Genomic DNA, 13,261 nt, shown 5'->3' on the forward strand with positions numbered 1-13,261 from the left:
TGATTACATACTAATGAGAAAGAAAACATGTAAATAAATAGGTACATACAAGATTAGAGAGGAGGTAATGTTAGAGGGAAAGGCAGCTGGGGGGAACTGGAAAGATCTGCACATGGGAGAATTTGAGCTGTCTTGAAGGAACCCAGGGATTCTAAGAAGGAAGAGAACAGGGTGAGTGACTCAGATCTGGGAACAGTCAGTGCAAAGGTATGGAGACAGAAGAAAGGGTAGGGGAAGAGGCCAGGTGAAGAAGAGATTGAAATTGGCGGGGTTTAGAATTGATTCAGGGGTGATAAAGAGCCAGTGGAGTTTACTGAGTAGGGATATGATATGGGAAAGACCTGTGCTTTAGTAAAAATCACTTTGGCACCTGCGTAGAGCAGTGATGTCAAGCTCAAACAGAAACATAGCCTTGCAACTTAGAAAACCACACATTAACACTATGTTATATTTTTGTTTGGTTAAACATTTCCCCATTACATTTTTGGAGAGCCACAAGTTTGACAAATCAGGTACAGAGGATGGGCTAGGGTAGGGAGAGATATGAGTCCCTGAGAGTAAATAGAAGACTACTACACCAGTCTAGGAAAGAAGTGAAAAGGGCTCAAAGTATGGAAGTAGCTGTGTAAGTGGCAAGAGGGGGCTGAGAAAGGCTGTGAAGGTATGGATTTGTATTTGTGGTGAGGATTTGTATTGTGAGGTGAACAGAAGTGAGGAGTGTAGAAGGGCACTGAGGGTGTGATCCAGGAGAATAAGAGAATGGTGATGCCCTCCACAATGACAGGGAAGTTTGGAAGAGGGCAGATTGGGGGCAAGACAGAGTTTTGGAAATGTCTAATTGACAGCTGGAGATATGAGCATGGAGCTCAGAAGAGATAGTAGGGTTGGATATGCACATCTGGGATTCATATGCATAGACATGATAACTGAATTCATGTCTGGCAAGAGAGTAAAAAGTAGAGGGCCCAAGAAAGAGCCTTAAAGGAAACCCTATGGGGTCCAAAATAATCCAACCTGCAAGAAAAACCACTGAGGTAGAGCTCTGGACCAGTAACTATTTATTAAAGGGACTAAACCCTTCAATGAACAGGACCTCAGATCTTCCTCATGATCTGAGATGCTCCCTTTCCCAAGGGCCTCAGTGCTTGGTACCCTGAGATTCAGAAGAGGCTTTTGCTTTTGACCTTACAGAAGGGACAGAAATGATACACTTGGCATAGGTGGTCACCGGATGGGCAAGGCAAGGGTCATCTATGTTGACTAAACGGTCTTAAGAAGGGCCCCTCATGTTGGGTGAGAGGTGGTTTGGAGATAAAAAATAAGTTGGGGGACTTTCCCTATCATGTCAAGACATTATACCATGCAGGGCATGGTCACATACTCATCATCCAAAAGGGTGGAGGTCCTCTAGTCTAATCACTCATGGTTAGGTAACTGAACTGTATAACAACCAGTAAGCTTTAAAACAGGTTAGTGAAGAGTGAACTTACAACTTGTAGTTTAAAGTTTGGGACCTAATATGAGAGAATCTATCTAACTGTGTCTAATTATTTCCATATCTAAGATATGTAAGATATGTATTAATACATGCAATTCTGATACTCATGTTAGTTGACTAGACTGATTAAATGTTTATTAGGAGATAAGTATAATACTAATAATTGCTAACAATCACTACCTCTATGAAATCACACTAAGGATGTGACAAGAATGAAGATCCAGCAAAGGAGAATGAGAAGGAATGGTCAGAAAGGTAGAAAGAGAACTGAGTGAGCAGTGCCGTGAAAATCCAGAGAAGAGAGAGTATATAGGAAGAGAAGGTGAGTAGGGTCAGAAGCTTCAGAGAGATCCACAAGTATGAGGACTAAGAAGGACCATTAGATTTGGTCATTAAGAAGTCATTGCTAACTTTAGGCAGAGCAGTTTCAGTTGAAAATGTGTAGCGCCTGGCACATATAGCAGATGCTCAAGCGATGTCTGTAGGTTGATTTGTCAACCCGGTGGTTGCCTACAGAATGATCAAAGTACCATGATCATCACCACTCTAACCCATCTTCTACTCAGCAGTCAAACTGATTTTCCTGAAATGCAAATCAGACCATATCCTCCCCCTTTCCCCTCATTCATTCACCTCAACCACTTCATCCAGGAAAAGAGGTGGAGTCAACAAACACTTATTAAAGCTCTGTACTGAGTGCTGGGGATACAAAGAAAGATATAAAACAGTTCCTATGCTCAGTGAGCCCACAATCTAATGAAGGAAGATGACACGTAAAAAAGTGAAAATCTGGGCAGCTAAGGGGGAGTGGGGGGGACAGGGCAGGCAGAGAGGATGTCCCTGTAACCGGGATGGAAAATGGTCCTGGGGTGTGAGTTACTGAGTTTAATTTTCTCGCATAATTATTTCTACAGATTATGAAATCTAGGAGATCAGCCAAGTCGGAAATGATTAAATATAAAATTCTGTGCCTGGCTTTCAGGGTCCTTCATGACCCCCATTCCTACCTGTCTAGTCTTCTTGTATCTTACTTTTCTCTTCAAGTAGCTGATAAAGTCTCACCTTTAGTGTGTAGGTCCTTAATCTTAATACCTTCCCTCTGAGACTCCTTTCATTCATCCTGTATATAACATAGTTATTTCCATGTTATCTCCCTTGTTAGACTGTGAGCTCCTTAAGAGCAGGGATGGTGTCTTGCCTTTCTTTGTATCTCTAGTACTTAGCATAGTACCTGGCACATAGTAGGTACTTAATAAATGATAACTGACAGACTGTTTAACCTACAGAAAAGACAACTTGATGGAAGTGGTAGGATGTTAAGATTACACAACATGGTTTTACAAGTTCATATTCTTACCTAAGCCCTAAAAACTGAAAGGTTCACAGAATATCAGGTTTGAAGGGACCATAGAAAAATCTCAAGAAGTGAAAAGGTTTGGACCGCTCTAACTGCAAAGTGGCACAGTGGATAGAGTGCTGGGCCAGGAGTTAAGAAGATTTGTGTTAAAATCCAGCCTCAGACACTTACTAGCTGTGTGACCCTGGGCAAGTCACACCTATTTGCCTCAGTTTCCTCATCTGTCAAATGAGCTAGAGAAGGAAATGGCAAAACGCTCCAGTATCTTTACCAAAAAAAAGGGGTCACAAAGAATGGAACATAACTGAAATAGCTGAACAACAACAAACTGCCAAGTAGTTTTTGCTTTATTACTAAATAATTAACTTATTACTTCTTTGCAAATTATACCTATTAGCTGCTGTTAGACAATCCTTCTATACCCATCTTCTCCACAGTGACTCTTACAAACCTCTTCACCTCTCCTTAAATTTTCCATGGTCCCACCTCCACCCACCCACCCAGCCAAGAACCTTGCCTCATATTTTATTTAAAAAAAAAAGGGGGGGGGGGGCCTGTTTCAACAATTTGGCTACCAGCTGCTGTGGGGGTGTAAAACCAACAACAACCAGCTCACAGAATGCTGCAAGCCCATGTTCTTTTGATCTGCTTTACTAAGGAAAGCAATGTTAAGGGGTTAACAAGTTTACTTTAATCCAGCATAGAAATACCATTCACTTAGTTCAGGGGAAAAAGCCAGCACCCTGAACTTCAGAGCAAATACAAACAAATTACAAGCATCAACAGACAGACCAAATACAATCCATAGTTACCAACATCTGAGCTCAGACAGGGAGCTCATAACAACAGCTGGCCCAAAGTCATGAGGCACTCCTGCTGTGGGTCAGAGCTCTGGAAAAAGAGAAAGCCAACCTCTGGTTTTATATCTTTTTCACGGTCGAGGGTGAGTCACACATGTGACTCACCCACGTGACCTAAAATCGTCACAAAAATGTGACTTAAGCCCACAAAAATGTGACTTAAGCCCACGTGGTCTAAAAGCCTCTGATGTCACAAACATGTCACTCAAACCCATGTAAACTAGGGTTTCCCTTGAGGCAAGGAGGTTGTCAAGGACTCCTAATTCAATCAAGACATAAACACCAAACTCTTCAAGGGCACTTGGTTGAATTAAGCGCTAAGAGCCCATTTTGATTGCCAATACAGGCCCATTTACGAAGCTCCCTCCTCCTCCTCTCATTTCACTCATACATTCTGCTACTGCCTCCTCCTTCATCCTTGCTTCACATAAAGGTGTCTTTACTCTTTATCAAGGCTAACCCCTCTACCTGTTCAAGCAATCCCATTCCTTCTTGTCTCCTCCAAGAGACTGCCCCCTCTGTCATCCCCACTGTAGTAATTATTTTCAGTCTCTTCCGATCTAAAAACACGCTTATATTTTCCCCATCCTGAAAAAACCTTCACTTCATCCTTCTATCTCTGATAACTATGGTCCTCTATCTCTTCTGCCCTTTGTGGCTAAATTTCCAGACAAGGTCATCTACAATCCATGTTTTGAAATTATTCCACTGAAACTGCCCTCCTCAAAGTTATCAATGATCTCTTAGGTACCAAATCCAATGGCCTTTTTTCTAACTTCATTCTCCTTGATCTCCCTGTAACTTCTGACTCTGCTGATCACCCTTTCCTCCTTGATATTCCCACTCGTCTCTCCTGGTTTTCCTCCTACCTATTTGACTGCTCCTTCTCTTTCTCCTTTGCTAGATCTTCCGCCAGTTCACACCCTCTACACATAGGTGTCCCTCAGGATCCAGTCCTGGACCCTCTTCTCTTCTTAATTATCATCTCTATGCTGACGATTCTCAAGTCTACCTATCCTGCTCTTAACCTCTCTGCTGACTTCCAATCTCGCATCTCCAATTGCCTTTCAGACATCTTGAACTAGATGTCTAGCAGACATCTTAAACATGTCCAAAATGGAACTCATTATCTTTCCCCCTAAACTGTTCCCCTCTTTGCAGTCCCTCAGGCTCACAACCTCAGGTTCCCCGCCCCCACCTACCTAGTCCAACCTGTTGCTGAGGCCTGTTTCACCTTTACAACATCTCTCCAATAGGTACCTTTTCCTGTTCTGATTCTGGTCTCATCACTCCATGCCTGGGTTACTGCAATAGCCTGGAGGCAGATCTGCCAGCTCTCTGATGGGGTGCTTGTGCTTGGACCCTAATTCTAACAGCCTCTGCTTGGGTGCCTGTGCCTGAACCCCAATTCCAAAACCATATCCAGTTCTAAAATCACATCTCTCCCTAGCCTCAAAATACTGTCTCTCTAGCTCAAGGGCAGCATGCCCCAGCAACACACTTATCTCTACTCCTTTCACAGTAGGCAGCCCTGTGTACTGATAATTGGCTGCGTACTGGGTCATGACCATATTCACTACTTAATGACCTTACTGATATGTATCCTAGATATAGTCAAATGTATACTCTCTTACATTTATTTTGCCTAACAAGACATTTGATGAAAGCCATCTAGATATACCCAGTCAGCCCTAACTGCTAGTTAACTTAGCATACACACTCAATTGGGTATCTTACCCCACAGGAAAGAAGGAGGAAGAAGATAAAAAAGGGGAGATGATAGAACGGAGAGCAGATAGGGGGAGGCAGTAATCAAAACCAAACACTTTAGAAAAGGGACAGGGTCAAGGGAGAAAATTCAATAAACAGGGATAGGTTAGGAAGGAGCAAAACATAGTTAATCTTTCACAACAGAGTATTGTGGAAGGGTTTTACATAATGATACACATGTGGCCTATGTTGAATAGCTTGCCTTCTTAGGGAGGGTGGGTGGGGAGGAAAGAGGGGAGGGAATTTGGAACTCAAAGTTTTAAAAACAGATGTTCAAAAACAAACAAAAAAAAAGTTTTTGTATGCAACTAGGAAATAAGATACACAGGCAATGGGGCACAGAAATTTATCTTGCCCTACAAGAGAAGAAGGGAAAGGGGGATGGGAGGGGAGTGGGGTGACAGATGGGAGGGCTGACTGGGGAACGGGGCAACCAGAATATCCGCCATCTTGGAGTGGGCAGGAGGGTAGAAATGTGGAGAAAATTTGTTATTCAAACTCTTGTGAAAATCAATGCTGAAAACTAAATACATTAAATAAATTAAATAAAATAGAAAAAAAACTGACCACCCCTTAACCACTCCCTAATCCCAACCCAACATCTATTTGACATATTTCACCCCTAAATCTCTTATAAAAGCTCTCCCCGCACCCCTCTAAGGTTGTAGGTCCCCTAAGAACTCTTGCTTGCTGTAAAGAGTAATAAATCTTTGCCAACTTGACTTAAAGAATGCTTGAGATCGTGAATTCATTCCAGACGGCCCCTACCCTCTCCAGTACTCAGGTCCTTGAGGGGCACTCCCCCTCAACCAGGAACTCCAGTCCTGGGAACTTTAGTTTTGGGATCCCTGAATCCCTGGTTTTTTCACCCTCAACATCTCCTCACTCTAATCTATTCTCTATTCAGCCACTAGTTTTCTTTTTTTTTTTTTTTTAAATATGGAACGCTTCACGAATTTGCGTGTCATCCTTGCGCAGGGGCCATGCTAATCTTCTCTGTATCGTTCCAATTTTAGTATATGTGCTGCCAAAGCAAGCACAGCCACTAGTTTTCTTAAAGCACAAGTTTGACCACATCAGGCTCCCACTCAATAAACTCTAGTGGCTCTCTATGGTCTCCAGGATCAAATACAAAATCTTCTGTCTGAATTTCAAAGATCTTCATAAAGCTCTATGCTCCTCCTATTTTTCAGTCTTCTTACGTCTTACTTCCTGCCAAATATCTTGGATCTAGTGACTCTGGTGCCTTCCTGTTTCATGAACAAGACATTTCTCTGCTCTGGGCGTTTTCCCTGGCTGTCCTCATGCCTGAAATGTTCTTTCTCTTCATTTTCGCCTACTGCCTACCTCCAACTCTTCTTAATTCTAGTGCCTTCCCTTTGTTAATTATTTCCTATTTACCCTGAATGTAGCTTATTTGTATGTATTTGTTTTCTCTCCCATTGGAATGTGACCTCCTTAAGGGCAGGGACTATCTTTTACCTTTTTTAATCCTAGTGCTAAGCACAGTGCCTGGCACATAGTAGGTAATGTTGATTGATCTCTGTCTTCTATCAATACCACAATCACCCAAATTTAGTCTTCCATTCCCTCTTACCTGAACAACTGTAAAAGCCTCCTGACTTGTATCCAGACTCTCCCTGTCTATGATCGATACCCCACAAAGGTGCCAAGATAATATTTCTAAAGCAATGACCATGTATCTCCCCAGGTCAAAAAGCTTAAGTAGTTCCCTACTCTGCCTAGAAGACAAAATCATCTGATTTGGCATTTAAACCCTTTCACAATAAGGCTCCAGTCACCTTTTCAGGTCAACTACACATTACTCCCCTTCATTCACTCCACACTCAAGCCACACAGCATACATGACATTCCATCTTTCAGCTCTACACCTTTGTATAGGCTGTCCCCCATATCTGGAATGCTCTCCCTCTTTAACCTCTCAGAATCCCTATCCCATTCAAGGTTCTGTTCAAGTGGCATCAAGAGACTTGTCCTGATGCCCCAAATTGTTAGTTACCAGCACGGTGTACTTATTTTGTATATATCTTGTAGTTCTTTATCTATGAACATGGTATCATTTCCCTAATAGAATGCAAATTCCCCAAAGGCAGAACTATCAGGTTTTGTCTCCTTAACCTCAGCACCAACAGTGCCTAGCATAAACTAGGTGCTTACTATATGCTTATTGATAATCACATGGGGAAAAAGTTCGGTGGGAAGGAGGAAGAGGAGGTTAAAAGGGATAGGATCAAGGGCAAAAGTACAATGGTTGGCCTGGCAGTGAGAAAGATCTACTTAGGAGCAAAACTGGGAAAAACAGGAGATGTGATATGGCAATTAGAGGTGTGGGAATCAGGGAGGAGGCGTTCATGATGGATGATTTCATGAGGCATAAATTCACGGCTGAGAAGAAGAGATGAGGGAATGGTATATTGGCAGTCTGAGGAGAGAAGAAAAGGTTTGAAATGTATCATACCGTCTATTGTGTTAGAGTAAAAGGTATGGAGTAAAAAGTCCCAGTGAGGGCACAAGTGAGATTAGTTAGCATTAGTATGTAGTAGACACAGGAGGGTTGTGAAAGGTGAGGGAGAACAGGCTAGGTACCAAAGAACTAGAGAAGAGTAAAGGCATTCCTTATTTTCAAATAAGGAAAGAAAAGTAGAGGCTTCCAATGACAGGGTAGGAGTCTGATTTTGATCCCTGGCAAAATTCTAGACCATATCATTAGAGAACTATTTGATGAACATGTGGAAAAGGAAGTGATAATTACAAAAAGCCAGAATAATGTCAAAAACGTCATCACAGACTAATCTAATTTCTTTTTTTGATAGATTTACAAAAGTGGTTTGGTGGACTGACACCAGGAAAAGCAAGGAAAGTTGATTCAAGGATAGCACTTATTAGGTACATACTCCAAAGAAGTCAAAGCCAAAGATAAGAGGATGTATATGTACAAAATATTTAAAGCAGCACTTTTTTGTGGCAGAAAGAACTGTAAACTGTGGGTGTCTATCAGTTAGGGAATAACTGAATAGCTAAATAGCAGAATAACTGAATAGCTGAAGAATCATTGGTATATAAATGTAACATATTATTGTGCTGTAAGAAATGACAACTATTATAAATTCATGGAAACCTGAATGACTAATGCAAGTGAAGTGAACAGAACCAGAACAATTTAAACAATGACCACAATAAGTAAAGAAACGTATCATTTGAAAGACAGCAGAATTCTGATCAATGCAGTGACCAATCATACTTTAACCGACAGTGAAACACGAATTCTATCTCTTGGTTCTCCATCTCGTGGCTCCAGAAATTCTCTTTGGCTGTTCTCCCATGTCTAAAATACTTTCCCCTCCTCCTCTCTGACTACTGACCTCCCTGGCTTCCTTTAAGTTCCAACCAAAAAATCTTAATTCCATTGCATTCCCTCTGCTAACTGTCTGCTATTTATCCTGTATATAGCCTGCTTTACAGACACTTGTTTGCAAACTTCTTGAAGGGAGGGATTATATTTTGCCTCTTTCTGTATCTACAGTACTTAGCACAGTCCCTGGAACACAGCAGGCATTTAATAAGTGTTTATTGATTGATAAAGAATAAGACACTTAAAACTTATAGTTTTAGTGCCATAATAAACCAAGGAATTGCTGTTCAGTCTTTTTCAGTTGTGTCCCAACTCTTCAAGACCCCATTTGGGGTTTTCTGTTTCGTTTTTTGTTTTGGAAAAGATAATGGAGTGGTTTGTCATTTCCTTCTCCAACTCATCAGACAGATGAAGAAGCTGAAGTGAACATGGTTACATAACTTGCCCAGGGTCACACAGCTAGTAAGTGTCTGAAGTCAAATTTGAACTCAGGAAGAGGAGTGTTCCTGATTCCAGGCCCAGTGCTTTATTCACTGAGCCATCTAGCTGCCCTAAGTTAATAATATTAGAAAAAATATTTAAAATTTTATTTTGAAGGGAAAAAAATCAAGACTCTCAAAGGAAATGATTTTTAAAAAGTAGGACTAAAGAGAGATGGATATGCACAGTCTTCAAACTATATTATAAAGCGAAATCATGAAACCAGTTGGTACTAGTTAAGAAGCAGAATCATGTGAAATGCTAGGCTGGATGAATCAAAAGCTGGAATTAAGGATGCTGGGAGAAATACCAACAAGCTCAGATATGCAGAGGATACTACTCTGATGGAAGAAAGTGAAGAGGAATTAAGAAACCTCTTGATGGGAGTGAAAGAGAAGAGTGTAAAAGCTGCTTCAAGCTTAACATCAAAAAACTAAAATCTTGGCAACTGGTCCCATCACTTCTGGCAAACAGAGGGGAGAAGAAATAGAAGCAAGTGTCAGATTTTATATTCTTGGACTCAAAGATCACTGCAGATGGCAACTGCAGCCATGAAACTAAAAGACGCTCCCTCCTTGGAAGGAAAGCTACATATGGCAAGTCTGGACGGTATGGTAAAAGCAGAGACACCACCTTGCTGACAAAGGTCTGCACTGTCAAAGTTATGGCTTTTCTGGTAATGGAAATGTATGGCTGTGAGAGCTGTTGTGGTTTGTCCTTCGTTCTCGAAGAGGACCATGACATCAGGGAGATGATGACGTGACTTGCAGCTGACTTTGATTTGAGTGAGGGAGGGCTGTGCAAATGGATAAGGAAAGCTGAGCACTGCAAAATTGACACTTGAATTGTGGTGCTTGAGAAGACTTTTGAGAATCTCCTGGACAGCAAGGGGATCAAACAGTCAGTACTTACATTAATTCAGGCTATTCACTGAACGGTCAAATACTAAAGCTTAACTATTTTGGTCACATAAGAAGATAGGACTCATTAGAAAACACCCTGATGTTGGGAAAGATTGAAGGCAAAAGGAAAAGGGGATCGCAGAGGATGAAATGGGTGTCATGCAAACAACAAACATGAACTCAGGATAGAAGGACCTGGCTTGATGTAGTCCATGGAGTCACAAAGAGTCAGACATGACTGAATGACCAAGCAACAACAACAAAAGAAGTAGAATGGTAATTCAGTAGAGAAGACTGGATAAGCAGGACTCAGAAGAAAATCAATGTAGTAGCTCAGTCTCGATAAACCCAAGAACACAAACTAATTGAGGAAGGGCTCCCTATTCGACAAGTACCATAGGGAAAACCTGAAAGTAGTTTGGCAAAATTTAGGTTTAAGCTAACAACATTTAACAAATGGGCTTCAGATAGATTTTCCCTTAATGTAAAAAGACATCAATGTGCTTCCAAGTCCTGCTGAGTCTAACTTTGCAACCTCAAACATATGCATCTCTTCTCTACTGACATTGTCACCATCCTAGCACAGGTCTTATCGCCTCCCGGCTAGTCTTCTAATAGCCTTCTGTTTGGTCTCAGTGCCTCTCCTCTAGTGCGTCTTCCACTGGTGACGTTGCTGAAGCACAGGTCTAACCATGTCATCTTCCTACTCAATAAACTCAGTGGCTTCTTATTGCCTACAGAATTAAATATAAAGTCCTCTAGCATGCAAAGCTCTTCATAACTCGGCCCCTTTCTACCTTTCTAGCCTTCTTATACCTTACTCTCCCTTCAGTTACTCTACAATCCAATGACCCTGGCCTCCTTACTAGTCCTTTCACAAGACCCTCTAGCTCCAAGTCCATGCAGCTTTACTGGCTGTCCCAATGTGTGGACTTCTTTCCCTTCTCATTTCTGCCTCCTGCCTTCTTGGGCTTCTTTCAAGTCTCAGGTAAAATGCCCCCTACTGAAGAGCCATTTCCTGGTCCCCCGTAATATTACTGCTTTTCTTCTGAGATAACCTCCAAATGAAGAGTGCATTTATCTTGTTTGTACACAGTTGTTTCCATGTTTTCTCCTTCATTAGATTATAGGCTCTTTGAAGACAGGGACTGCTTTTTGCCTTTCTTTGCATCCCCAGTGCTTAACACAGTGCCTGCCACATAAAAAGTACTTAATAAATGCTTGACTAGCTGACTTAAAAAAAAGTCAATAATCAACAATCACATGACAGAGTTCTCCATATCACTATTTGCCAAAGAATGCAAACTAGCCACACTCAGTAAACTGGTAAGGAAAATAAAACATAAAAAAGTCAGTAGGGACTGTGGAAAACAGGTATGCTAATACAGTATGGTATGGTAGAAAAGAGGAATGCATCTGTAGTCAGAGGACCTCGGTTAAAATCTGGATTCTGACAGTTACTAGCTAGTAGTGACTTAGCGGACAGAACCTTAGATTTGGAAGCCTTGGATTCAGGTCCCATATCTTAGCACTTACTAGCTGTTTGACCATGGACAAATCACTCAACTTCTATGAGCCTCAGTTTCCTCACTGGCAACATGATCTCTGAGGTCCCTTCCAGCTCTAGATCTATTTACAAACTTGTGTGATCTTGGGTCAATCATTTAAATTCTCAAGACCCCAGTTTTCTCATTTATAAAATAATAGAGGTAGACTAGATGACCTCCAAAGTTCCTTTCAGCTCTAAATCTATGTAACTATGAAATGAATAAGTTGTTGATAGAGTTGTGAATTGGTCCAATCATTCTGGAAAACGATTTGGAAGCATACTAGAAATCAATTCAATTGTTTATACCATTTGAATTGGTAATACCACTACTGGGTATATATCATATCCCCAAGCACATCATAGAGGGAAAAGTCCCATATACACCAAAATGTACCCATTGATTGGAGAAAAGTTGGCCAAAGTATAAATATAATATAATTACTGCACTGTAAGAAAAGAACTATAAGGTATTCACAGAAACTTGGGAAGTCACATATGAACTGATGTAGAGGAAGAAGTAAGCAGAAATGAAGTAACGTCATATATGAAGACTGTGGTAATGTAAAGGAAAACACTAAAAAAAATCAGAACATAGATCAATGCAATGACCGATCATGATACCTGCAAGATATTGAGGAAACAACCTGCTTTCTCAGTAGAGAGAAGTGATGGACCACAGGTATAGAAGAAAGCATACATTCTAAGATATGATCTGCTGTGTTTTACTTATGCTTTTTTTTTTTAAACAAAAGGAGGGTTCTATTGTGGAAAGGCAATTAGGAAGTCATATCTGTTTTTCTTAAAAGCATCAATAAAATTACTAAGTTATTAAAAATAGTACACTAAATTGGACTGATTCTAAACAAGTGACAAACTTGCCAAACAACAAAGCAAATTTGGATAATACTTGCAAGTAATAATTTCAGGGCGTCTAAAAATTTTACTCATTTCCTTCTTTTCCTGATTCTTTCCCCATAGACAAAGCTAAGCAATCCTGGTTCTCTTATTTTTGACATTTTCTTTTTTGGTTTCTAGCCTCCAGTGTCCCAAGGCTTAGACCCTTACCTGCACAAATTTTGTCTTTGTACTTTCTTGGAAAATCTACTCCTATAGCTTTATAAATCACCTTTATATAGAAACTTCTAAATATATCCCCTCCCTCCTCCTCTCTCTCTAGTCCTAACGTCTTTCTTTAGGTTCAGCCCCACATTTTCAATTGCCCAACAGGCATTTCCAGCCAGAAATCAACATGCCTAAAACAGTTACTCTATTTCTTCCACTTAGCTCTCTGCTGACGGCACTATCATGCTCTCAGTCAGCTTGAAGTCTCTGACGCACAATCACTCACTGTCCCATATCCAATCAGTTATAATTCTTCCTTCATAACTTACGATATCAGTTTCTATCTTTCTAGTCCCACTGCAAACAACCTATAGGTTACCTTACCTCTGCACTACAGGAGTAGCCACCGA

General features: G+C 40.9%; 1 protein-coding gene and 1 non-coding gene across 7 annotated transcripts in view; both read right to left on the reverse strand.

The window, feature by feature from the left end:
* Positions 1-13,261, reverse strand: part of RPRD2 (regulation of nuclear pre-mRNA domain containing 2) — a 97,525-nt gene that overhangs the window by 67,640 nt on the left and 16,624 nt on the right. The gene's annotated exons all lie outside the window — the stretch shown is intronic.
* LOC118858890 lies at positions 6,419-6,525 on the reverse strand. Its single transcript, XR_005011008.1, has one exon. It is a non-coding gene; the product is annotated as a U6 spliceosomal RNA (small nuclear RNA).

The sequence above is a fragment of the Trichosurus vulpecula genome, chromosome 7 (genome assembly GCF_011100635.1).
Source record: "Trichosurus vulpecula isolate mTriVul1 chromosome 7, mTriVul1.pri, whole genome shotgun sequence".
Taxonomy (NCBI): domain Eukaryota; kingdom Metazoa; phylum Chordata; class Mammalia; order Diprotodontia; family Phalangeridae; genus Trichosurus; species Trichosurus vulpecula.